Source organism: Panthera tigris, chromosome B4, assembly GCF_018350195.1.
Source record: "Panthera tigris isolate Pti1 chromosome B4, P.tigris_Pti1_mat1.1, whole genome shotgun sequence".
In the NCBI taxonomy this organism is placed as follows: domain Eukaryota; kingdom Metazoa; phylum Chordata; class Mammalia; order Carnivora; family Felidae; genus Panthera; species Panthera tigris.
This window is the reverse complement of record NC_056666.1, coordinates 82914829-82939759: the sequence shown is the minus strand read 5'-3', so window position 1 is coordinate 82939759 and position 24931 is coordinate 82914829. Positions and strand designations below refer to the sequence as shown.

The following is a 24931-nucleotide window of genomic DNA, read 5'->3' as shown; positions in this document are numbered from 1 at the left end:
TGGTATGGCTGTCCCAAGTTTATTTAAACATTCACCTGTTGAAGGACTTCTGTGTTGGTTGCAATTTTTGTCCATTATGAATAAAGCTGTGAACATTCATGTATAGGTTTTTGTGTAAACATGTGTTTTTATTTTTCTGGGATAAATCCCCAAGAGTACAGTTGCTGGGTGGTAAGGTAATTACATATTTCATTGTAAAAGAAACTGTCTTCTAGAGTTCCTGTACCATTTTGTATTCCCATCAGCTACGTATGAGCCATTTAGTTTTTCTGCATTCTTGCCAACATTTGGTATTGTCAGTAATTTTTATGTTAGCCATTATGATAGGTATGATAGATATCTCATTGTGGTTTTAATTTGCATTTCCCTCATGGCTAATGATTTTGAATGTGTCTGCTCATGTCTTTTGCCCATTTTCTAATTGTTTTTTTAATTTTTTTAAATGTTTTATTTATTTTTAAGACAAAGAGAGACAGAGCATGAGTAGGGATGGGGCAGAGAGAGAGGGAGACACAGAATCTGAAGCAGGCTCCAGGCTGTGAGCTGTCAGCACAGAGCCCGACGCGGGGCTCGAACTCACGAACTGTGAGATCGTGACCTGAGCCAAAGTCAGACACTTAAGCAACTGAGCCACCCAGGTGGCCCCATTTTCTAATTGTTTAAGTTTTGAGAGTTTATATATTCTATTTATATGTTCTAGGTACAGTTCCTTTGTTAAATATGCAAGTATTTTCTCCAGTTTGTGGCATACTCTCTTTTGTGAACTCTAGACTCCTTTGCTTTCTCAGACTTTCACTTTGCACAAAGGGAGCATGTTGGACTCTCCCCAGGTTGCTGCTTAGCTCCCTCCTTTTTTTTGACATTACTTAGAAGCACTCTCCAGGCATTAAGCATGGGTAATCATGGGGCTTACTGTATTTGTTTCCCATTTCTCAGGAATCACTGTCCTTTATTGCCTGATGTCCAGTGTCTTAAAAACCACTGTTTTACCCATTTTGTCTCTTTTGTCTGCCAGGAAGGTAAATATGATCTTTGGTACTCCATGTTAGGAATGAAATCTACCCCCACTCCCCTCCCGCTTTCCATGGCCAAAGCTTTCAATAAAATTAGGAACACCTGTTGTTAGTAACTACCGTCTAACAATTCCTTCCTTTCTCAAGTTCTTAACAGAAAAGGAGGGGGGAATAGAGGCTAAATATAATTCAGACAAAAAGATACTTCTGATGTTGTTCGGTGTCTGTTGAAGCCCAGCTACTTCCAAAAGTTTGCAAATCAATCAGATACAGGCTTAGAGCTAGAAATAGGTTAGCTACCATAGCACAAGATGATGGTGTGAAAAGATTTTAGTGACAGCTTGTGTGTGATAATATATCCTTTCTTGTTCAAGGTTCTCTTTGGATGTTAAGCTAGATTCTGGCTTTCATATGCCTTTTCTCTATTCTTATCCATAAAGTCCTTTTCTCGAAAGAATGGCTATATTTATAAAACCACATTTTCCTATATTTAAAAGGTAGAGTTGACTAGTTAAAAGCAGCCTTTCCAGCCTAAGTGCATCTAGTTAGGTAATTGTCCCTTAACTTTTATTATTAGTTTTGGGACTTACATTAGCATTTATGATGATTTGATAAAAATATGCTAGAATTTCTTAAAAGAGTTATCTCTGCATTTTAAAGCTACAGTTATCTATGTAAAAACTCAGAGAGATATAATATTGCTACAGGATCACATAGTTCTCAAACATTGAAGAAAATATTTCTTTGGAGTTATTTTGTGGAATTAGGACACATTTCAATAATAGGTGACTTTGAGCTCTAGGAATCTGCTAGAGTCACCTTTGGGATAGAGCAGCCTCTGCTTGTGCCAGTCTTATCAGGAAAGTTTTATTTCTCTTTCCAGCTTATCACTTTAGCTGATGAACCAAGGGCATAGTTTGTTATATTAGTAAGCTATTTTTTTAACAGTTGCTGTCATGATGCCTTGCACAGAGTGGTTACTCAGCGAGTATTTACTGGATGAATGAATGCCTCTTCATTGAGTCACTGCTTCAGTCAACTCCCTTTATATATTTCATCTAGGATCTTTCCATCTCCATCCTTTGTCATTTTGTTACTTGTTTGTATTTCCTCTGGAGGGGTGAACACAAGGCAAAGAAGAACAACCTGAAATCTTTCTATTGTTTATAAGTAACTCTGATAAGAAAAAAGTATTATATGAGAAGAGATTGAAACACTTGCCTGAATTGCGATTTTGGAGTTGATGCTGATTTATCTATTATATTTTTCCCTACCATTCCTAACAGTGGATGATTTTTTGCTTTACCTTGAAGCCCTGACAAGCTTTTTCTCTTTATAACCGATAGCTGGTGATATGCTTTTTTACTTTTCAATTTTATTTCTAGTTTTTATAACTTTCCTTTTCCTCTGTATGGAGTCCTCTACCTCTTCTTCATTCTTATTATTTTTTTTTAAGTTTATTTGTTTATTTTGAAAGAGAAAGCATGCGAGTAGGGCAGTGAGAGAGGAAGAGAGAGAGAATTCCAAGCAGGTGCTACACTGTCAGCGCAGAGCCCAAGATGGGGTTCAAACCCGTGATCTGTGCGATCATGACCTGAGCTGAAATGAAGAGTCAGACACTTAACTGATTGAGCCAACCAGCTGCCCCCCTCTTCTTTATTCTTTAAATATTTGTGTGTCCTGAGGTCTCTGCATATCTCTCTAGCCTTCTTTGCTGATAATATTCCACTGTTCTCACCATGCACTCTCCCTTTAAAATCCAAGATTTCAACTTCTGTCACAGTTTGGTTGTAGAGATATCCCGTCTCACCAGTATAACTGCCTATTGGGCACTTTGATTAGTCAGCTGATGGGCACATCACATTTACCATGTTTTATTTTATTATTTCATCTTTTTAATTTTATTTACCTGGTGCTCATCAGGACAAGTGTACTTATTATTGTTATTTTTTGAGATTTTATTTTTAAGTAATCTCTACACCCGTTGTGGGGCTCGAACCTATAATCCTGAGATCAAGAGTTGCACGCTGCACCAACTAAGCCAGCCAGGTGCCCCAACAAGCGCACTTTTTTTTTTTAAACGTTTATTCATTTTTCAGAGAGACAGATCATGAGCAGGGGGGGGCAGAGAGAGAGGGAGACATAGAATCCGAAGCAGAATCCAGGCTGTAAGGTGTCAGCACAGAGCCAGACATGGGGCTCAAACCCACTAACTGCAAGATCATGACCTGAGCTGAAGTCAGTGCTTAACTGAATGAACCATCCAGGCACAACCCCCTCCCCGACAAGTCCATTTCTTTATCTCCATCACCTATTTCATTGATCCCCCGTGCCCCCTTCCCCTCTGGTAACCATCAGTTTGTTCTCTATTGTTAAGAGACTGTTTCTTTTTGTCTCTCTCTTTTTTTCCCCCCTTTCCTTGTTTAGTTCTTAAATTTCACATGAGTAAAATTGTATGGTATTTGTTTTTCTATGCCTTACTTCTTTCACTTAGCATTACACTCTTTAGCTCCATCCATTTGTTGCAAATGGCAAGATTTCATTCTTTTTTATGACTGAATATTCCATTGTGCATATACCACATCTTTATGCATTCATCAGTTGATGAACACTTGGGCTGCTTCCATATCTTAGCTGTTATAAATAATGCTGCTGTAAAAATAGGGGTGCATGTGTCCCTTTTAAAAATGTTTATTATTGGGGCGCCTAGGTGGCTTGATTGGTTAGGTGACTGACTTCGGCTCAGGTCATGATCTTACAGTTCGTGAGTTCGAGCTCCATGTCGGGCTCTGTGCTGACAGCTCAGAGCCTGGAGCCTACTTCAGATTCTGTGTTCTCCCTTCTCTCTACCCCTCCCCTGCTCATGCTCTGTGTCTGTCTCTCATTAATAAATAAACGTTAAAAAATTAAAAAAAAAATACAAATGTTTATTATTTTTAAAATTATTTTTAGTGTTTATTTTTGAGAGAGAGAGACAGAGCGTGAGCAGGGGAGGGGCAGAGAGAGAGGGAGACACAGGATCCCATGTAGGCTCCAGGCTCCCTGCTGTCAGCACAGAGTCCGACACGGGGCTCGAACCCACGAACTGTGATGAGATCATGACCTGAGCTGAAGTCAGATGCTCAACTGACTGAGCCACCCAGGCGCCCCTATTATTTTTAACATTTACTTATTTTGGAGGGAAGAGTGCAAGCAGAGGAGGGGTAGAGAGAGGGAGACAGAGGATCTGAAGCAGGCTCTGTGCTGACAGGCTGACAGCAGCGAGCCCAATGTGGGACTCGAACTCCTGAACCGTGAGATCATGATCTGAGCCAAAGTCAGATACTCAACTGACTGGGCCACCCAGGTGCCCCTATTTTAATTTTTTTTTTTTTTTTTTTTTTTTTTTTGAGAGAGAGAGAGAGAGAGAGCTGGAGAGGTGCAGAGAGGGGGACAAAGGATCCAGAGTTGACTTTCTGCTGACAGCAGAGAGCCTGATGCAGAGCTCGAACTGATGAACCATGAGATCATTTTGGGAGCTGAAGTCTGATGCTTAGCCGGCTGAGCCACCTAGGTGTCCCTGCATGTGTCTGTTTGAGTTTGCGTTTCTGTATTATGTGGGTAAATACCCAGTAGTGCAATTGCTGGATCATAGGGTCTTTTAACTTTTTGAGGAAGCTTCATACTGTTTCCCACAGTGACTACACCAGTGCAACACTGAATCCCCCAGCAGTGGAAGAGGATTCCTTTTTTCTACATCCTCACCAACATCTGTTGTTATTTCCTGTATTATTCATTGTAACCATTCTGACAGGTGTGAGGGTGACTATGTCATTGTAGTTTTGATTTGCATTTCCCTGATGATTAGTGATGATGAGCATCTTTTCACATATCTGTTGGCCATCTGTATGTCTTTTTTTGGAGAAATGTCTGTTCATGTATTCTTTTTAATTGGATTTTTAATTTTTGGGGTGTTGAGTTCATGTAAGTTCTTTATTTATTTTGATACTAACGTTTTATCGGATGTATCATTTGCATATATCTTCTCCCATTCCATAGGTTGCCTTTTAGTTTTGTTGATTGTTTCCTTCACTGTGTAGAAGCTGTTTGTTTGTTTATGCATGCTTTTGTTTATTTTTACTTTTGTTTCTTTTGCCTTGGGGGACATAAGAAAAAATTCTATGGCTGATGTCAGAGACATTACAGCCTGTGCTCTCTTGTAGGATTTTTATGGTTTCAAGTCTCACATTTAGGTCTTTAATCCCTTTTGAATTTATTTTTGTGTATGGTGTAAGAAAGTGGTCCAGTTTCATTCTTTTGCTGTTCCCTTTTCCCAACACCATTTGTGAAAGAGACATTGTCTTTCCCTTTGGATATTCTTTCCTGCTTTGTCCAAGATTAATTGACCGTATAATTGTGAGTTTATTTCTGGATTTTCTATTCTGTTCTGTTGTTCTGTATGTCTGTTTTTGTGCCAGTTTCATACTGTTTTGATTACTATAGCTTTGTAATACAACTTGAGGTCTGGAATTGTGATGCCTCCAGCTTTGCCTTTCTTTTTCAAGATTGTTTTGGCTATTTGGGATCTTTTGTGGTTCCATACAAATTTTAAGATTGTTTGTTCTGTGAAAAATGCTTTTGGTGTTTTTTTTTTTTTAAGATTTTTATTTTATTTATTTACTTATGTATTTATGTATTTATTTACTCATTTATTTTAATGTTTATTTATTTTTGAAATAAAGTGCGAGTGGGGAGAAGGGCAGAGACACAGGGATCTGAAGTGGGCCCTGAGCTAACAGCAGAAAGACCAATGTGGGACTTGAACTCATAAACTACGAGATCATGACCTGAGCCAATTCTGACACTTAACCAACTGAGCCACCCAGGCGCCCCAAGATTTTTATTTTTTAAAGTAATCTCTATACCCAATGTGGGGCTGAACTCACAACCCCGAGATCAAGAGTCTCATGCTCTACTGACCGAGCCAGCCAGGCACCCCAAATGCTGTTGGTATTTTGATAGAGATTGCATTCAATGTGTAGATTGCTTTGGGCAGTATAGACACTTTAACAATATTTGTTCTTCCAATCAAGGAGCATGGAATGTCTTTCTATTTCTGTGTGTCATGTTGAATTTCTTTCATCAGTGTTTTATAGCTTTCAGAGTACAGCTTTTTCACCTCATTGGTTAGTTTTATTTCTTTGGATCTTATTAATTTTGGTACAGTTACAAATGGAATTGTTTTCTTAATTTTTCTTCAGGCTACTTCATTATTGGTGTATAGAAATGCAACAGATTTCTGAAAATAGTGAAAGTTTTACTTCTTTCTTGCCAGTTTGGATGCCTTTATTTCTTTTTGTTGTCTGATTGCTATGGCTAGAACATCTAGTACTAAGTTGAATAAAAGTGAGGAGAGTGGACATACTTGTCTTGTTCCTGATCTCAAGCGAAAGGCTCTCAACTTTTCCCCACTGAGGATGGTGTTAGCTGTGGGTTTTTCATATACCGTCTACATTATGTTGAGCTATGTTCCCTCTAAACCTACTTTGTGGAGGGTTTTTATTATGAATGGATGTTGTACTTTGTCAAATGCTTTTTCTGCATTTATTGAAATTATCGTATGGTTCTTATCCTATCTCTTATTTTTAAAAAATTTGTTTATTTAGAGAGACAGAGAGTGAGCTTGTGTGAGTGGGGGAGGAACAGAGAGAGATGGAAAGAATCCCAAGCAGACTTCATGGTGAGCACAGAGCCCAACGTGGGGCTCCATCTTACAAACTGTGAGATCATGACCCGAGCTGAAATGAAAAGTTGGACACTTAACCTACTGAGCCACCCAGGTGCCCCTCCTTTCCCTTATTGATGTGATGTATCACACTGATTGATTTGATAACATTGAGCCACCTTTGCAACCCAGGGATAAGTTCCACTTGATTGTGGTGAATGATTTTTTTTAATGTATTAATAGTTGGATTCAGGGGCGCCTGGGTGGCTCAGTCGGTTGAGCGTCCGACTTCGGCTCAGGTCATGATCTCACAGTTTGTGGGTTCGAGTCCCGTATCAGGCTCTGTGCTGACCGCTTGCTCAGAGCCTGGAGCCTGCTTCAGCTTCTGTGTCTCCTTCTCTCTCTGCCCCTCCCCCCACTCACGCTTTGTCTCACTCTGGTTCTCAAAAATACATGTAAAAAAAAAATTTTTTTTTAACTAGTTGGATTCAATTTGCTAGTATTTTGTTGAGGATTTTTGCATCTATGTTTATCAGACATAATGGCCTGTAGTTCTCTTTTTTTGTGGTACCTTTGGTTTGGTATCAGGGTGATGCTGGCCTCATAGAATGAATTTGGAAGTTTTCCTTCCTCTTCTATTTTTTTGGAATAGGTTGAGAAGAGTGGATTTTGACTCTTCTTTAAATGTTTGGTAGAATTTGAGGTGCTTGGGTGACTCAGTTAAGTATTCAACTCTTGGTTTTGGCTCAGGTCATGATTTCATGGTTTGTGAGATAGGGCCCCCCATAGGGCTCCATGCTGCCAGCACATAGCCTGTTTGGGATTCTTTCTCTCCCTCTCTCTCTCTATACCCCTCCCTCGCTTGTGCGCACACTCCCTCTCTCTCGAAACAAACAAACAAACAAACAAACAAACTTTTAAAAAGTTGGGGAGGGCGTGCCGGGGTGGCTCAGTCAGTTAAACGACATTGGCTCAGGTCATGATCTCGCAGTTCAAGAGTTCAAGCCCTGCATCAGGTTCTGTGCTGACAGTATGGAGCCTGCTTGCGATTCTGTCTCCCTCTGTCTCTGGCCCTCCCCACTTGCTCTCTCTCTCTCTCTCAAAATAAATGAAAATAAACTTAAATATGATTTTTTAAAAAAGAATCATTTGTTAAAAAAAAAATGTTTGGTAGAATTTGCCTGTGAAGTCATCTGATCCTGGACTTTTACTTGTTGGGAGCTTTTGATTAGTGATTCAATTCCTTTGCTGGTAATTCGTCTGTTCAAATTTTCTGTTTCTTCCAGGTTCAGTTTTGGTTATATATTTCTTGGAATTTATGTTTCTTCTAGGTTTTCCAACTTGTTGGTATATAGTTTTTCATAATTTTCTCTTATAATTGTGTGTATTTCTGTGGTGTTTGTTGTTATTTCTCCTCTCCCATTTGTGATTTTATTTATTTGGGTCCTTTCTTTTCTTGGTAAGTCTGGCTAGAGGTTTATCAATTTGATTGATTTTTTTTTTTTCCCCAAAAAAACAAGCTCTGGGTTTCACTGATCTATTCTATTTGTTTAGTTTCTGTATCATTTATTTCTGCTCTAATCTTTATTATTTCCTTCCTTCTGTTGGTTTTAAGTTTTGTTTGTTCTTTTTCTATTCTAGCTCCTTTAGGTGTAAATTTAGGTTGTTTATTTGAGATTTTTCTTGCTTCTTGAAGTAGACATGTATTGCTATAAACATCCCTCTTAGAACTACTTTTACTGCATCCCAAGGGTTTTGAATGGTTGTGTTTTCATTTTCATTAGTTTCCATGTATTTTTTGTTTCTTATTTTATTTACTGGTTGACTCCTTCATTGTTCAGTAGCATGTTATTTAATCTCCATGTGTTTGTGGTCTTTTCAGAGTTTTTGTTATGGTTGACTACTAGCTTCATAGTGTGTGGTCAGAAAAGATGCATGGTATGACTTTGATCTTTTTGAGTAGTTGAGTGTTTTTTTTGTGGCCTAATATGTGATCTATTCTGGACAGTGTTCCATGTGCATTTGAAAAGAATGTGTATTGTGCTGTTTTAGGATGGAATGTTGTGAATATATCTGTTAAATCCATCTGGTCCAGTATATCATACAAAGTCATTATTTCCTTGAGGCGCCTGGGTGGCTTCGCCGATTGAGTGTCCGACTCATGTCATGATCCCAGGGTCATGGGATCAAGCCCCAAGTTGGGCTCCGCACCAAGTGTGGAGCTTGCTTAGGATTCTCTCCCTCCCTCTCTCTCTCCCTCCCTCCCTCTCTCTCTCCCTCCCTCCCTCCCTCCCTCCCTTCTCCCATCCAAGTTGAGTGCTCTGTCTCTTTCTAAAATAAAATTTAAAAAAACCAAAAAACAAAAAATAAAGCCATTGTTTCCTTGTTGATTTTCTGTTTAGATGATCTGTCCATTGATGTAAGTGGAGTGTTAAAGTCCCCTACTACCAATTAGTTCCTTTATATTTGTTATTAACTCTTTAATATATTTGGGTGCTTCCATATTGGGTGTATCAGTATTTACAATTATTGTATGTTCTTGTTGGATCATCTCCTTTATTATTATATAGTGTCTTTCTTTGTCTCTTGTTGCAGTCTTTTTTTTTTTTTTTTTTTTTTTTAAAGTAAGCTTCATGCCCAGTGTGGATCCCAGTGCGGGGCTTGAACTCGTGATGCTGAGATCAAGACCTGAGGTGAGCTCAAGAGTCAGACACTTAACCAGCTAAGCCACCCAGGCACCCCTCTTGTTACAGTCTTTGTTTTAAAGTCTATTTTGTCTGATAGAAGTATTGCTACTCCAGCCTTCTTTGACATCCATTTGCATGCTGGATGCTTCTCTATCCCCTCAGTTTCAATCTGCAGGTTTCTTTAGGTCTGCAATTAGTCTCTTGTAGGCAGCATATAGATAGGTCTTTTTTTTTTTTTTTTTTAATCCATTCTGTTACCCCATCTATGTCTTTTGACTGGAGCATTTAGTCCTATTACATTCAGAGCAATTATTGATAGAAATATATTTATTGCCTTTTTATTGTTTGTTTTGTGTTGTGTGTGAGGATTTTCTCTGATCCTTTTCTTGTCTTTCTCTTTCATGGTTTGCTGGTTTTCTGTAGTGATAGATTTGGATTTCTCTATTCTTTTGCATACTTATTAGATTCTTTTTTTATTAGTGGTTTTTGCTTTGTGGGTACTATTATGTTTATAACATCTTCTGCATATAGCAGTCTGTATTAAATTGATGGTTGTTTAGATTTGAAACCATTCTTGGGGTGCTTGGGTAACTCAGTAGGTTGGGTGTCCAACTCTTGATTTCAGCTCAGGTCATGATCCCAGGGTTGTGGGATCGAACCCTGTATCAGGCTCTGCGTTGAGAGAGAGGAGCCTGTGTAGGGTTCTGCCTTCCTCTCTCTCTGCCCCTCCCTTGTGTGCATGCACGTACTCTCTCTCTCTCTCTTAAAAATAAACATTTAAATTTGAACCCATTCTTTACTCCTGCCCAAGTTAGGTATATGATGTCATATTTTACACCCTTTTATTTTGTCAGTTCCTTGACTGATTTTTTACAGAAACACTCATTTTTACTGCTTTTGTGTTTCCTGCCTTCATACTTTTGGTCCTTCTTTTCCACTCAAAGAGTCCCCTTTAGTATTTCTTGCAGGACTGGTTTAGTGGTCATGAACTTCTTTAATTTTTGTCTGGTTTTGTTTGTCTGCTTATGGGTTTTCCTTTATATGTAACTATATTCTTTTTGTCTTGTTGCTTTTAATATTTTTTCTTTATCACTGTATTTTGCCATTTTATTTATTATTATTATTTAATTTAATTTAATAAGCCCCAATGTGGGGCTTGAACTCACGACTCTGAAATCAAGAGTTGTATACTCTACTGACTGAGCCAGCCAAGCACCCTTTTTAATTTAATTTAATTTAATTTAATTTAATTTAATTTAATTTTATTTTATTTTATTTTATTTTAGTAATCTCTACACCCAGGCTGAAACTCATGACCCTGAAATCAAGAGTTGCATGCTCTTTCAACTGAGCCAGCCCGGTGCCCCTACCATTGTTAAACTGAACTTCATCATCTTTTCTTACCAAACTGGTTTCTCCTTCAGTGTTCTGATTTCAGTGGTAAAAATATCCTCCCCAGTTGTTCTCAAACCTTTTAGTATCAGAATTTCTTCACACTCTTAAAAATTATTGAGCCCCCCCCCTCCAAAAGAGCTTTTGTTCATGATTGATAATATCTATCAATATTAGTGTATTGGAAATTAGAACTGAGAAACTTTAGAAACACTTATTAATTCATTTTAAAATGATAACCTATTACATGTTAACATAAAAGCAAGTCTTTTATGAAAAAACATTTCAAAACAGCAACAATAAAATTTAGGAGGAAATGTGTCATTGTTTTTCATTTTTAAAAATTTAATTTAATATTGGGGTTAATAGATGGATTCTCCTATCTGCCTTTTCATTCAGTTGGTTGTGATATAACATGTCCTTTGTTTTCTGGAAAATACCGTCATATACCTGTGAGAGCATGATAGTGAAAAGTGCAAACAAGACCTTAGTACATTATAAAAGTTCTTTTTGACTTTGCAGAAAAAACAAGTCTTGGAGATTTCTAGGGGTTTCAGGCCACACTTTGTGAAGCTGCTTTTCTGTCCAGTCACTTGAGTGTCTTATACTTCTCACACAGTCATCATACACATCACTAAGTCTTAGTGATTTTTATCTCCTGATGCTTCTTGGGTCACAGTCCCCTCATTCTGTAGTCAGAATTCTTTTTCCTAGCTGGTGTCTCTTCCTCTATTTTATTTTCTTTCTAAGCTATACACATTGTAGCAAAAGTAATATTTCTAAAATAGAAATATGATGATGTAATCCATTTTTGAAAATCCATTACAAGTTTCTCATAGCTTTAGTTAGTATGCAAGATGTTTTATGATCCTGTTTCCACTGATCTCTAGCTTTTTTTTCTCAAGCTACTTTTCTATGAGTGCCTTATACTCTAGCTTTCTTTATACAATACTTGCTGTTCTGAGAAAGCATCGTGGTGATCCATATGTCTGTGTTAATGATACTATTTGTTGGGTTCACACTGTATTCCTGGCACTGTGTTCTAAGTACTTTATATATGTATTATCTCATTTAATTTCCACACAGCCTTCCAAAAAAAGTGTTCTAATCATTCCATTTTATAGGTAAAGAAACTGAGGTTTAGAGAGATTAAGTAACTCTCCTCAAATCATCTAGCTGGTGAATATGGAATCTAGGCCTGTTTTTCCACTTCTCTATTAGGCTAAATACTATTTATCCTGGAGGATTAGGCTTAAACCTCCCTTCCTTCTGGAAGCCTTTCTTCTGGTATGATATTTATATGCCTGCTCCCTCTATTCCCATTAAACCTTGTGAGCAGCTCTAACTAGCACTTAACAATACATTATATTTTACTTGTTTGTCTCCCGTACCATTGATTGTCCTGGTAGGTGCAGAAAGGGAACTTGACTTCTCTGACACAAGAATCTTAGATTGCATTCCAACATCTTTGTCCCTAAGAAGAAAATGAATATTGGAGACCTTAAAACCTAATGTCACTGTGGGCCTACTTAGTCTATTCATTCTATGCAAGCAGGTCCTTCAATTTCAGAGGAACCATAAAACAGATAATACTATTATTTCTATATTAATTCTTCCAAGATTTAAAAATAGTGACCCTGATCTTCTTTTATTAGTTTAGAGAAGACTAAATAACAACAACAAAAATAATAGCTAACATTTATTTAAGTGCTTTCCATGTGTCTAAATATTTTACCTGTATATTAACTCACTTAATTTTTACAGCTCCATGAGATAGTTATTATTACCTTTGTTTTACAGATAAGGGAAACCGAGGAACCAAGAGATTAAGTAACTTGCCCAAGATCACACAGCTTGTAAGTGGCAGAGCTTGAAATCAAATCTCTAAAAACTATACTGTACAAAATACTGAATCTTCTTTATCCAAGATCCCATAGTTGTATTCTTTGTTAGGATAAAGGTAAGTGAGGATTAGAGGTAAAATTATATGGCACAACTCTGGTGTAGTGATCTTAGAGAAAAAGGTGATTTAGTATAGATTTTTAAAAGTGTGTTTTCTTTTTAAAACAGCATCTTTTTGGTATAAATGAAAGGATCTTTCATGTTATCTTTATTACAAAATCATTATCACAGTTCTGAGCTCCAGCCCAATTAATTTCCACTTTCCCAGTGAATAACAGCAAACACAAAGTTTTACATTTTAATTGACACTTATGAGTTTGATAATAATTTTTCTTCTCCCAGCAGGTTTCATTGCTTAATTTCAGAATCCTGTTTTCTTTATTTATTAGAGAAACACATCTGAACTTTATCTTTTTGGTGGGATTCATTTGCCCTTATCTATTTTCTGTGACCCCAGTCTCTTGAGCATTGCAGTGGATGTTTAATTTTGAGAATGTTAATTAGCTTCAGTAATTACATACCTTGGGGCATTTCTAGACATTTATAGCTTTGTATTTTTTTGTATAGAAGAGGATATATTGGAGCTTGTTGGGTTTTAAGGTTGTTTGTTTGTTTGTTTGTTTGTTTTTAAAGATAGCTTTGAATTTTGTTCAGGGAGGAGTTCTTAAGTCAGTCATGGAATTTAGGACTATTGGGAGTTTTATTTTACCAGTTCCCAGGAATATCCTAGTTGTGTTTTGCTAATAGTATCATGAGGTCACTAAGAGTAGTTGTTTTTTGATGATGCCTTATGTTGTAGTTGAGTTTCAGAATCAGACCGATACAGAGGATGCAGTTTTCTTCAGATAAACCTTTGAATAAGAACCCAGGCTAGTTTTGGGATTTGTGTGATACAGAAAGCACATCTGTAACATGTCCCCTCTGGTGACACACTTTTAATTCTCAGTTATACAGAATGTGCTTTGAGCTATCTTTTTACCAGTCATCATTCTGTCTACTCAGTTTCATGTATAATGTTGTCAAGGTCATTTCAATCTCTTTCAGAATAGATTTGATTCCAAATCATCTACTTCTGCTACAGTGTTCTAACCTTTTTGTTAAGTTTATTTATTTATTTTGAGAGAGAGAGAGCATGCGCTCACAAGCAGGGGAGGAGCAGAGAGAGAGGCAGAGAGGGAGAATCCCAAGCAGGCTCTACACCAGCAGTGCAGAGCCCGATGCAGAGCTCAAACCCATGAACCTGGAAATCATGACCTGAGCCGAAGTTGGACACTCAACCAAGTGAGCCACCCAGGAGCCCCACAGTATTCTAGGAGTATTCATCAGAGATAAATGGATTGATTGAGGAAATTTGAAAAACATAATATATTTTTGAGAATGTGATGAGGTGTAAGATACAGTTTGTAGAATTGTTTTGAGTTCTTCGGAATTGATGCAAGACTTGAGGAAGCTGGGGATAAAAATGTGAGATGTGCAGAAAGGACTTTTTTCCTCAATTACTCTTTTAGATTTTGTTTTTACTTGATCCCATTCTATTTGAAGCTTAAAACAAGAGCTTCAGTACAGTTTAGTTAGTTGAATTATCCTCTCTTGTAGGATTATGTATGAAATTACTGAGTATTATTAATATCCCTCTGCAAACAGGTGAGGGAGCAAAGTTGAAGAGAGCAGAAATGTCCTCATATTAAAGGCATACTCTAATGTTTTCAATAATTTCATTTTCTTTTTTTTTTTTAATGTTTACTCATTTTTGAAACAGAGAGACAGAGCACAAGTTGGGGAGGGGCACAGAGAGAGAAAGGGAGACACAGGATCTGAAGCAGGCTCCAAGCTATGAGCTGTCATCACAGAGCCTGACTCGGGGATTGAACTCACAAACCACGAGATCATGTCCTGAGCAGAAATTGGACGCTTAACCGACTGAGCCACCCAGGCGCCCCTTTAAATTTTTTTTAATGTTTATTTATTGTTGAGAGAGAGAGAGAGAGAGAGAGAGAGACAGAGACAGAGAACATGAATGGGGGCGGGGCAGAGAGAGAGAGGTAGACACAGAATCCAAAGCAGTCTCCAGGCTTTGAACTGTCAGCACAGAGCCCCACGTGGGGCTTAAACTCACAAACTGCGAGATCATGACCTGAGCCAAAGTTGGGAGGTTAACCAACTGAGCCACTCAGGTGCCCCTCAGTAATTTCATTTTTAAGAAAACTGTTCTGAAATTACAAGAAGCAGCTAAGAAAAGTTGCCATATATAAATAATTTATTTTCTGATTATACCAGGCTTGCTAGCATATTATATTGATGTTGGGTGTCAGATAAGCACTCTATACTTGTTTTTTGTAGTTAATGGTTTATTAACAAATACTTATTTGTCGTGCCAGGAACCGTCTGAGAGTATGGGATATAGCAGTAAAGAAAAAGGAAAAATCCCTGCTCTTATAGAACGTACATTTTTTCTCCAGTTTTATTAAGATATAATTGGTATACAGCTCTGTGTAAGTGTCAGGTGTACTACATAGTGATTTTACATACATATATTGAGAAATGATTACCACAGTAAGTTTACTTAGCATTCATCTTCTTATATAATTACAAAAAAAATAAAGCTTACATTTTAATGGGAGAAATGGTTGTAACAAAAACAGCAACCAATACCACCAGACTTCCATGGAGTCAATGACAGAAATTCCTAAAATGAGACCCAGAAATGGCTGTGTTTTGTTGTACTTTCTCTGAAATTGGCCCTACATTTTTGCCCTTTTAGTCCCTTTTATGCCTATACTGGGGAGAAGAGTGATGGCAGAGCATCTAGTAATGCTTCAGTTTTTCTCAGATTTGCTCTGCACCAGGTACCCTGCAAAATTATTTTAAAAATTATTTCACTGCATTAAAATCCTATGAAGGAGATTATTTTATGGGTCAGTAAAATGAAGTTTATAAGAGGTAGTGTAGTTACAAACCAGATCACATTAAAAAAACAGAAACAGGCACCTGGGTGGCTTGGGTCAGCTTTGGTTTCGGCTCAGGTTATGATCTCATGTTTTGTGAGTTCAAGCCCCCTGTCGGGTTCCGTGGGGCCTGCTTGGGATTCTCTCTCCCTCTTTCTCTGCTCCTCCCCTGCTTACATGCATGCATGCTCTCTCTCTCTCTCTCAAAACAAAACAAAACAAAACAAAACAAAACAAAACAAAACAAAACAAAACCAGAAACGATAAAAAAAAAAAACAAACCTTGAATCAGATCACATAGCTGGTATGTGATAGGGCTAGATAGGCCTGCTCCTACCAATTTCAGGACAAAAGCATGAATAAAAGCACAGTTTTCGTATCTCTATACTTAGGTTATAAATCAAGATAAAAAAAACTGTTAGAAAAGTATTTCTGGGTGCCTGGGTGGCTCAGTTGGTTGTGTGTCCGACTTCGCCTCAGGTCACGATCTTGCCGTTTGTGAGTTAGAGCCTCTCATCGGGCTCTGTGCTGACAGCTCAGAGCCTGGAGCCTGCTTCAGATTGTGTGTCTCCTTCTCTCTCTGCCCCTCCCCGGCTTGTGTTCTGTCTCTCTCTGTCTCTCAAAAATGAATAAATGTAAAAAGCAAAAAAAAAATTTTTTTTTAAATGTTTTTAACAGAAAAATATTTCCTCTTCTACGCAGACATGTATTTTCCTAATGACCTAGAAGGCCAGAATTATTGGACTACTCAGAGTTCTGAGACAGGTACCCTCCAAGTCTAGTCTCAATCCTCAGACTCTCATCATTTGTCCCTTGGCCATGATTCAGACCATGGAATGTGTACAACAGTGGGTATAGGTATTGTCGATGGCAGGACAGAGTTTGAGAAGAGATCCACTGAAGGCCTTGGAAGTAGGCTCAAAACTGCTTGGGCAGGGAATTCTGATCCAGAGCATAGTCGGGGTTGGTAGAGTCAGGGGCTTCAGGTAGATTTGTCCACTTGGTCCAGTGAACATCTTGCCTGAGGGGATAGACAGGTCAGAAGAGGGTCAGAGTGGATATCTAAAGTGTAAGATCCAGAATAGGGTTCCTTTACTATAACCAAGGGTAGTACCAGTGCCAGGACTGAAATCCAGGTCTGTGTGACTATACTGTCTCTTGTCAACAGTAAGAAAGCCTGGATTTACAAAGAAAGGAAGTGTTGGTTTACTGTCTGGTAAATGGAGCAAGGATCTGTCCATGTTATCTCATGCTTGGAGAAGTGCTTTAGGATGGACTATTTTTTTCTTTCTTTCTTAAATGTTTGCTTATTTTTGAGAGGGACAGAGACAGAGTGTGAGTGGGAGAGGGGCAAAGAGAGAGGGAGACACAGAAGCAGAAGCAAGCTCCAGGCTCTGAGCTGTCAGAACAGAGCCCGACCCAGGACTCAAACTCAAGAACTGCGAGATCATGACCTGAGCCAAAGTTGGACGCTTAACCGACTGAGCCACCTGGGCGCCTGTGGACTATCTTTAAATGAGCCAGTCTATTTCTCTTTTGAAAATGCTATTTAGTGTTTACACGTAAAAACTAGAGAATTGAAGAATTGAAAAAAAACCCCATCTCATTACAAGTTCATTCTAGTCTTTGTGTAGTTTAAGTTGAATGGCACAGTTATAAGGAGACATAGCCAATTTTTTTCCTAAAACAGTGAGGCATAAGCATATTGGTGTATATATATAATGGTTTGCAGTTTATACTCAACAAGAATTTCTTCAGTCCTGTTTTACTTAGGAAAAAGCAGTATAAAAAGGTCCAGATTATGGTTTATTTTGTATTTTATATCAAACATTATAGGTAAGTTAGATATCATTATATGGTCTTAAAGTTTTCGATTTTCTGAAATTAATCTCAAACATATGAAGAGACTGGTTCTGGGGAAATGCAGTTTGGATATAGAATGTTATTTCTTTGTTACATACATTGTTGAGTATTTAGAGTACATATGGGTTCTGGTTATTCTTAGAGTCCTTAGGACACCAGTCTTAAGATTGACTGTCCAGCCACACTATTTGTCAGATCCCCTACTTGAAGCATTCTTGAGTCTGTTGAAACCTTCACCATCCACATGACCCCAGGATCTTGGACTATCCTTACCTATTAGAGAGTCCTCCATTCTGTCAGACTCAGAGTTTAATTTAAATCTGGTGAGAACAAATCATGACTTCTGTTCGGTTTTCAAGCTACCCTTTTTGTTAACAGGTGAGAATCTTGTGTTTCCATGTATTGCATGATTGGAACTGTTCAAGGTGTAAAAATGAACAGAAAAATCCTGAGTGCTACGTACCCTCGATGTTAGAGGCATAATTAGTAAGTAAAAGTCCAAACTGATGTTAGACCTAGAATTTGGTGGTACAGAAAACAGAATTTTAACCCCCTTCTAATTTTTTTTTTTCCCCTTCTAATTTTTTTATAACATGTCTTCCCTACACCCTTTCAATTTGCTTTTTCTGTGATATTTGGCACTATTGCCAAATAGTGCTATTGCTTATTAGCTCTTGTTACCAAATTTGCCAAGCTCCTGAAAAATACTTGCTTTTTAAAAAGCACATTAAAATTCTGACATCCATTTTGAGTGACAGTTTCGGCAGCGTCCTGTATAGCAAGGGCTTGGGAATTTGTTGACATGAATCCATTTTCTCTGACTTCTGATTCCCCTACCTAGATTCTGTAGCCTGTGGTCTATTTTTAAATCATGCTGCTATGCTCTATGCAGCAGTTCTTTTCCTGAATTATTTATCATTGTTTGGAGCTGAATGGAGCAGTATGTTTTTTTTACCACTGCTCATTAGAACTCACGTGTCTGTCTTCAGCTTGGTTGACAGATTTGGTTCATGTTAAATCCCACTGGTCCATTCTGGGAAGGCTGCAAGGCAGGGAACAGGCCACAGTCTGTGATACCCTGTAAGGGCATTCAGACTTTTGGTTATTGTTATTTCTTTTGGCAGCAGTGGGAAAAGAGAAGCTATGCCCTGTTCTTCCCTTCGACTCTGTTCAGAGACTGTGTTAAGATCATTTGTGATAATGTTTACTTTATGTTTTTATAGTAATTGTTGCATTTTTAGGAGAGATGAGGGAATAATCCCTATGAAAAGCACAGCATTAAATCAAGATTTCATTTTCATTTTAAATATGATCCAGATACTTGGGACACTAAAAATCTCTGGTCTTGGGATATGGGTTGTGAGGCATTTGTTCCTTTTGTTTGGGAATATTCCTTCTCATTGCCTGTTCTCTCACCTTCTTACAGACTGTAGGCTTGGAAAAAGGATGGCAAAATCTAAAAGCAAGGCAATTATTTTGAATGATATTTTTTCCCTTTTCTGTTTTCTGGTGCATCAGAATTAATGTTTCTCTTTCGTTTTCCTCCTGTGTTTTTTTTCCCCCTGCATCCTATCTTTCATGAAAAAAAAATTTTTGACATTGTTTTTTTTTCTCTTTGATAGATGAGCACACTACTACTTGGGTATTCTTTACTTTTTAAACTATTTGCCTTTTTCATGTCACTGTAGGTGGAAAGGGGATAGCTGTCAGTCATTTGGGCACTGGAGAAGGAAAAATCATGTTTGTCCCCCTAACCCTGTTGGCCATCTCTGAGTTTGCTTGTACCTTTTTTAAAAAAAAACAACAACAATAGTATCTAGATTTGAGTTCCATTCTTGGACCACTGATGAAATACTGTTTTATAGTCTGAACCAGAACAAGAATTTTTGGCCTCTATTGCTACTTTTGGGTCAGTGCTACTGCCTGAGAAACTGGCCTTTCACTGCTCAGTGATTCCAGTTATTATCATCATGATCATTTCACTCCCCGGTGATAGTGGCTCTCAGTTGCATAAATCCCACATTTCTCAGCAGGACCTCAGGACAGCCCCACTCACATTTTCCTGACATTTCATTACACTCATTTCTTTGGACTGAGTCAGCCAAGTTGAACTAGACTAAATATACTATCTTTCCCTTGTGCTTTTGCTCTTCTCCAAGTCATCTTTGATTCTCTTTGCCAATACATTTCCACAATCCTTAAAATATCCAGTGCAAGATTAACATTTTTTAGGAAACTGTCCATGATTCTCTATTAATTTGAACTCTTAATTTTTGTATTTTTTGAGCCTTGTATTTTCAAGTTGCTGATGGTTTAAAGCACAATCCCTGTGTTCAAGGGGGTCTAATCTTCGGGGAAAATCAGAGATAAGTGGACTTGTTTTTCTTATTATTTTGCATTTCTGTTGGTTTTTAATTTCACATATATGTCTTTAAATTCCAGATTATAATTGTAAGGGCAGGAGCAATTACCTTTCTTTCTATGGAATCTTATGAACTATTTCTGCTGCTCTTGGCACATGGTAGGCAGCTACCTGCCTTACCGCAGGGCAGACTCATTAGATAATAAGGTATCAGTGTAGGGTAAGAAGGATCCTAAGGGTTGAGGATTCTCTATTTTGTATATTTTAGAATGATAAGAATACTAAGAGTTTACAGTCTTACTTGGAATTATATTTTGGAGACTAAAATGACACAGACTAAAAATTGAAAGTCCAAAAAAACATATTTGGTTTCTGAAATAGCCATCCAAATTTTGTCTGCATAACAAAGTTAGAGCATATTTATTATTGGCAAGCTGGGAGGATGGTTTACTTCAGCAACTCTGTCCCTGCATGTCTGATGGTGGTGTTGTACATCCTTAATAAATTTGAGTTCACATTAGTTTACTGTCGAAATCTTTCAGGTGACATTCAGAACCAGAATCGCATATTATCTACAGGTTGTTAACTTCACTTTCCAACCCCCCGTGACACTTTGCATGAGAGTTGAGTTTATCTTAGAGATCTTACTTCGAACTAGGATCCCTGACCTTTAAGAGTAGAGCTGTTGTGGCACCTGGGTGGCTCAGTCAGTTGAGCGTCCAGCTCTTGGTTTCGGCTCAGGTCATGATCCTAGGGTCGTGGGATTGAGCCCTGTGTTGGGCTCTATGCTGAGCATGGAGCCTGCTTAAGATTCTCTCTCCCTCTCCCCTGCTCATGCTTTTGTTTTAAAAAGGTTTTTTGTTGTTGTTGTTTTTAATTTAAGAGTAGAGCTATGTTTCATTTTTCTGACACTTTTTAGAGCACTTGGTGGTGTTAAGGTAGGGGGGTAGGAGAATGGGGGTAGGAAGCAGCATGAAGGTTCTTGAGGGAAGGCTAAGAGGAAAGCTACTTGGGACTACTTATTTGTCCATTCCTTCTGTATGAAATCAATCTCCTGACCAGTTATGTTGCCTTCTTTGCCCCTCTCCACCCACGACCCTGAATCTTCAGTCCCAGTGCTGCTGACTGTGTACAAAGTTAGGGAACAGTTTCTAAGTCCAGCCTTACTTCTGGCACCAATTATAGAATTTGAGGGTCCTCAAGACCACTTTTGAGTTCAGTACTTTGCCAGAAGGACTTACAGAACCTGTAAGTTTCTCATGAAAGCTGTTACACTCAAAGTTATGGTTTATTTTAGCAGAAGTTAACAAATTAAAATCAGCCAACAGAAGAAATGCATGAGGCAGAGTCTAGGAGGGATCTAAATACTGAGCTTATGTTTGTCCTCTCCCAGTGGAGTCATGAACAGTGTTAACTCTTCCTGGCAATGTGTGACAACACACATGGAATAATGCCAACCAGAGAAGCTCACCCAATCCTTGACGTCAAGTTTTTGTTGGGACTCCATCATGTATATGTGATTGTTGCCTTATGTAGCTGACCTCAGTGTCCAACCACTTCTGAAGTTGAGCTGATACTGTGCGACTCAGACTCCCCACTAAAAATCACATTGTTAGACTGTCTGGTACAACTCAAAGCCCCCAGTAAACAAAGGCTTTCAACAAGCAGACATTTCCACAGTTTTTGGTTTATTACTCCCAGGAAGCTAAAGGCAAAGACCAGAGATACCTTTGAGCAAGTTTAAAGTCTTTACTATACACCGTGCTAGTTCAGGCTTTGGGCCCAACCAAGAGGAAGGGAAAGGGAAGTAGTTTAAAGTTTTTGAACCATGTAAATTTGTTTTTTGATCAGAAAATTTAACATATATAAACTGAATTTTTAAACAAAAGAAAGGAGATCCAAGTTGCTAGAGCTCCCAGGCACTTGAGAGAGGCAAACTCAGATCATCCCTTGTGGAACATACCTCAACCCTAGTTTCAAAGAATTCCCAAAGATAGATTGCCAACAAATAAGGGACGCCTGGGTGGCTCAGTCGGTCAATCAGCAGACTCTTGATTTTTGGCTTAGGTCATAATCTCATGTTTCGTGAGTTCAAGCCACATGTCGGGCTCTTCACTGACAGTGCAGAGCCTGTTTGGGATTCTCCCTCTTCTCTCCTCTCTCTCTGTCAAAATAAATAAATAAACATTTAAAAAGTTATTAGGTTGCTGGAGCACCTAGGTGGCTTAGTTGGTTTAACATCCAGCATTAGCTCAGGTTGTGATCTCATGGTTTGTGAGTTTGAGCCCCTGCATTGGGCTCGCTGCTGTCAGTGCAGATCCTGCTTCAAATCCTCTGTCCCCCTCTATCTACTTCTCCCCAGCTTGTGCTCTCTTTTTCAAAAATAAACATTAAAGGGGAACCTGGGTGGCTCAGTTGGTTAAGTGTCCGACTTCAGCTCAGGTCATGATCTTGCAGTCCGTGGGTTTGAGCCCCGTGTCAGGCTCTGTGCTAACAGCTCAGAGCCTGGACCTGCTTTGGATTCTGTGTCTTCCTCTCTCTCTGCCCCTCCCCTGCTCATACTCTGTCTTTGAAAAATAAATGTTAAAAAAAAATAAACATTAAAAAATATTAGCTTGCCAACAAATAAGAGCTAAAAATAATAATATAATAACATCTCAAACAAGTCACTACAAACAAGAATCACGAGAAACAACTGATCTAGACCCACAGAAATAAAAAAATAATAATAATTCAAAGTTACAAACTCAGTGGAAGGGAACTTACAGTCCTGATCATGGTGGAGTAACAAGACGTTGACTTACGACCCTGCCTTAAATAAATACAAACAACTGAATAACTGGACAAAATATATTTTTAAAACTGTTTTAGACATTGGACAAAAGGTAGCACAGACCAGTGAAATCTCAGAGAAAGGAAACGATCAAATTGAGCCCTATGATAGCTCTGATGAAAGTTTCTAAGTACCTAGGATGAAAAGGGATACTCAAACAGAGCTGGCAGTCTCCCAGATTTGAGGATACAGAGGTAAAAGGTCAGAGAAACCAAAACAGCTAGAATCTGTGGGCAGAGTATGAGAGAAGAAAGCTTCACACAAAGGAGAGAGCTCCAGAGATTTTTAAGGCTTCTTCTAAACCTGCACTGTCCAGTACAGTAGCTCCTAACCTCATGTGATATTTAAAAATTCAGTTCTTGGGGTGCCTCGGTGACTCAGTCGGTTGAGCGTCCGACTTCAGCTGAGGTCATGATCTCACAGTTCGTGAGTTCGAGCCCCGCATCGGGTTCTGTGCTGACAGCTCAGAGCCTGGAGCCTGCTTCGGATTCTGTGTCTCCCTCTCTCTGCCCCTTCCCCACTCATGCTCTGTCTCTCTCTCTCAAAAATGAATAAACGTTAAAAAAATTTTTTTAAATAAAAAAAAAAATTCAGTTCTTCGTTTGCACTGACACATTTCAAGTGCTCAGATGCCACAATTCCAGAAAGTTCTATTGGATTTTACCATCTTAGTTTTGTTAGCTGAGTGCAGCCAGTTTATGATTAGTGAGGAAACTAACCCAAGGCCAGAAAAAGACCACTAGAGAGCATGAGGCAGAACAGTCCCTGGAATACAGGGCCACAAATATGTTGTGTTTCCACTAGCCAGAGCAGAAACATCTTCTAATACCTGGGACATTAAATGGAGGCACTAGAAGGGTATTTTCTCAATAAAGAGGTCAAATTAGCCCTAGTCTAGAGGACTTACCTTGGATTTGTCTAAAAGGCATAAAAGCAAACCTCAGAAGGATTAAATTGTTTCTAAGTCACAAATTCCTGAAACAAAGCTCAAGATTAAAGACTTAAAAAAAAATCACTGAAGCCAAGAATGCAAAATTTACGACATTTGGCATCCAGTCACAATTATCAGGCATATAAAGAAGCGGAGAATACAGTTCGTATTGAGGAGAAAAGCCAGTCAATAGAAGTAGGCCTAGAAATTACACAGATGATAGAATTAGTGGACAAGGACATTGTAACAGTTGTGTATGTTCAAAAAGCTAGAAGAAAGATTGAGCATGTTAAGTAGAGACATGGAAGATATAAAAATGATCCAAATCAAACTTCCAAAGATGAGAATTACAGTGTCTGAAATGAAAAATATAGTGGACAGCATTAATAGCACATTGCAGAAGAAAAAAATTAGTGAACTTGAAGACATAGTAATAGAAATATCCAAAATGAAATATAAGTGGGGCACCTGGCTGGCTTAGTCCATAAAGTCTGTGACTCTTGATCTCAGGGTTGTGAGTTCAAGCCCCATATTGGGTGTTGAGCTTACTTTTAAAAAATTTTTAATAAATATAAAGAAAAGATTGAAAATATAAATATACAGTGATGAGTCAATACTAACTGAACAGTGGGACAACATTAAGCAGCCTTTTTTTTTTTTCCATCATTAAGCAGTCTTAAGAATACATGTAATTGGAGTTTCAGGAACATGGGGGTGGGGATAGAAAAAATATTTGAAGAAATAATGACTGAGTATTTTCTAAATTTAACGAAAACTATAACATCTAAAGAGCTCATTTAAGATTTTTTTTCTTCATCACTGATTTTAAGCAATTTGATTATGCTATGTTTTGATGTAGTTCTCTTTGTGATTTTTCTGTTTTGGGTTCCTTAAGATGCTTACTAGGTCCATGGAGAATCCAAAAAGAACACTCATGAAGAGAGCTGTACCAAGAGCATGTTAATCAATTGTGTCCAACTAGTGAAAAGAAAAGTCTTCAAAGCAGAGAAAGAACTCACATTATATACAGAAGGGTTGTGGTCTGAATTGTGTCACCCCCCCCCACACACACACCCAATTCATATGTTGAAGCTATAACTCCCAGTATTTCAGAATGTGACTGTACTTGGGGAAAGACCTTTATAGGGGTAATTAAGTTACAGTGAGTCTGTTGGGGGAGGGGGGCGGTGCCTGGCTGGCTTAGTCAGTAGAGCATGCAACTCTTGATCTTGGGTTTGAGCCACATGTTGGGTGTAGAAATTATTTTAAGGGCGCCTGGGTGACTCAGTTGTTTAAGTG

At 38.3% G+C, this 24931-nt stretch overlaps 1 protein-coding gene across 29 annotated transcripts in view; it reads left to right on the top strand.

Annotated features, from left to right (window-relative positions):
• The window catches only part of R3HDM2 (R3H domain containing 2), a 162167-nt gene that overhangs the window by 46287 nt on the left and 90949 nt on the right, over positions 1-24931 (top strand). Inside the window, exon 1 of one of the 29 annotated variants that reach the window (XM_042992593.1) lies at positions 17581-17992. The exons of the other annotated variants lie outside the window; for them this stretch is intronic. The gene's annotated coding sequence lies outside the window, so the exon portion shown is untranslated. Of the gene's footprint in view, positions 1-17580; positions 17993-24931 lie in introns of those variants that run through there. 29 annotated transcript variants of the gene reach the window in all.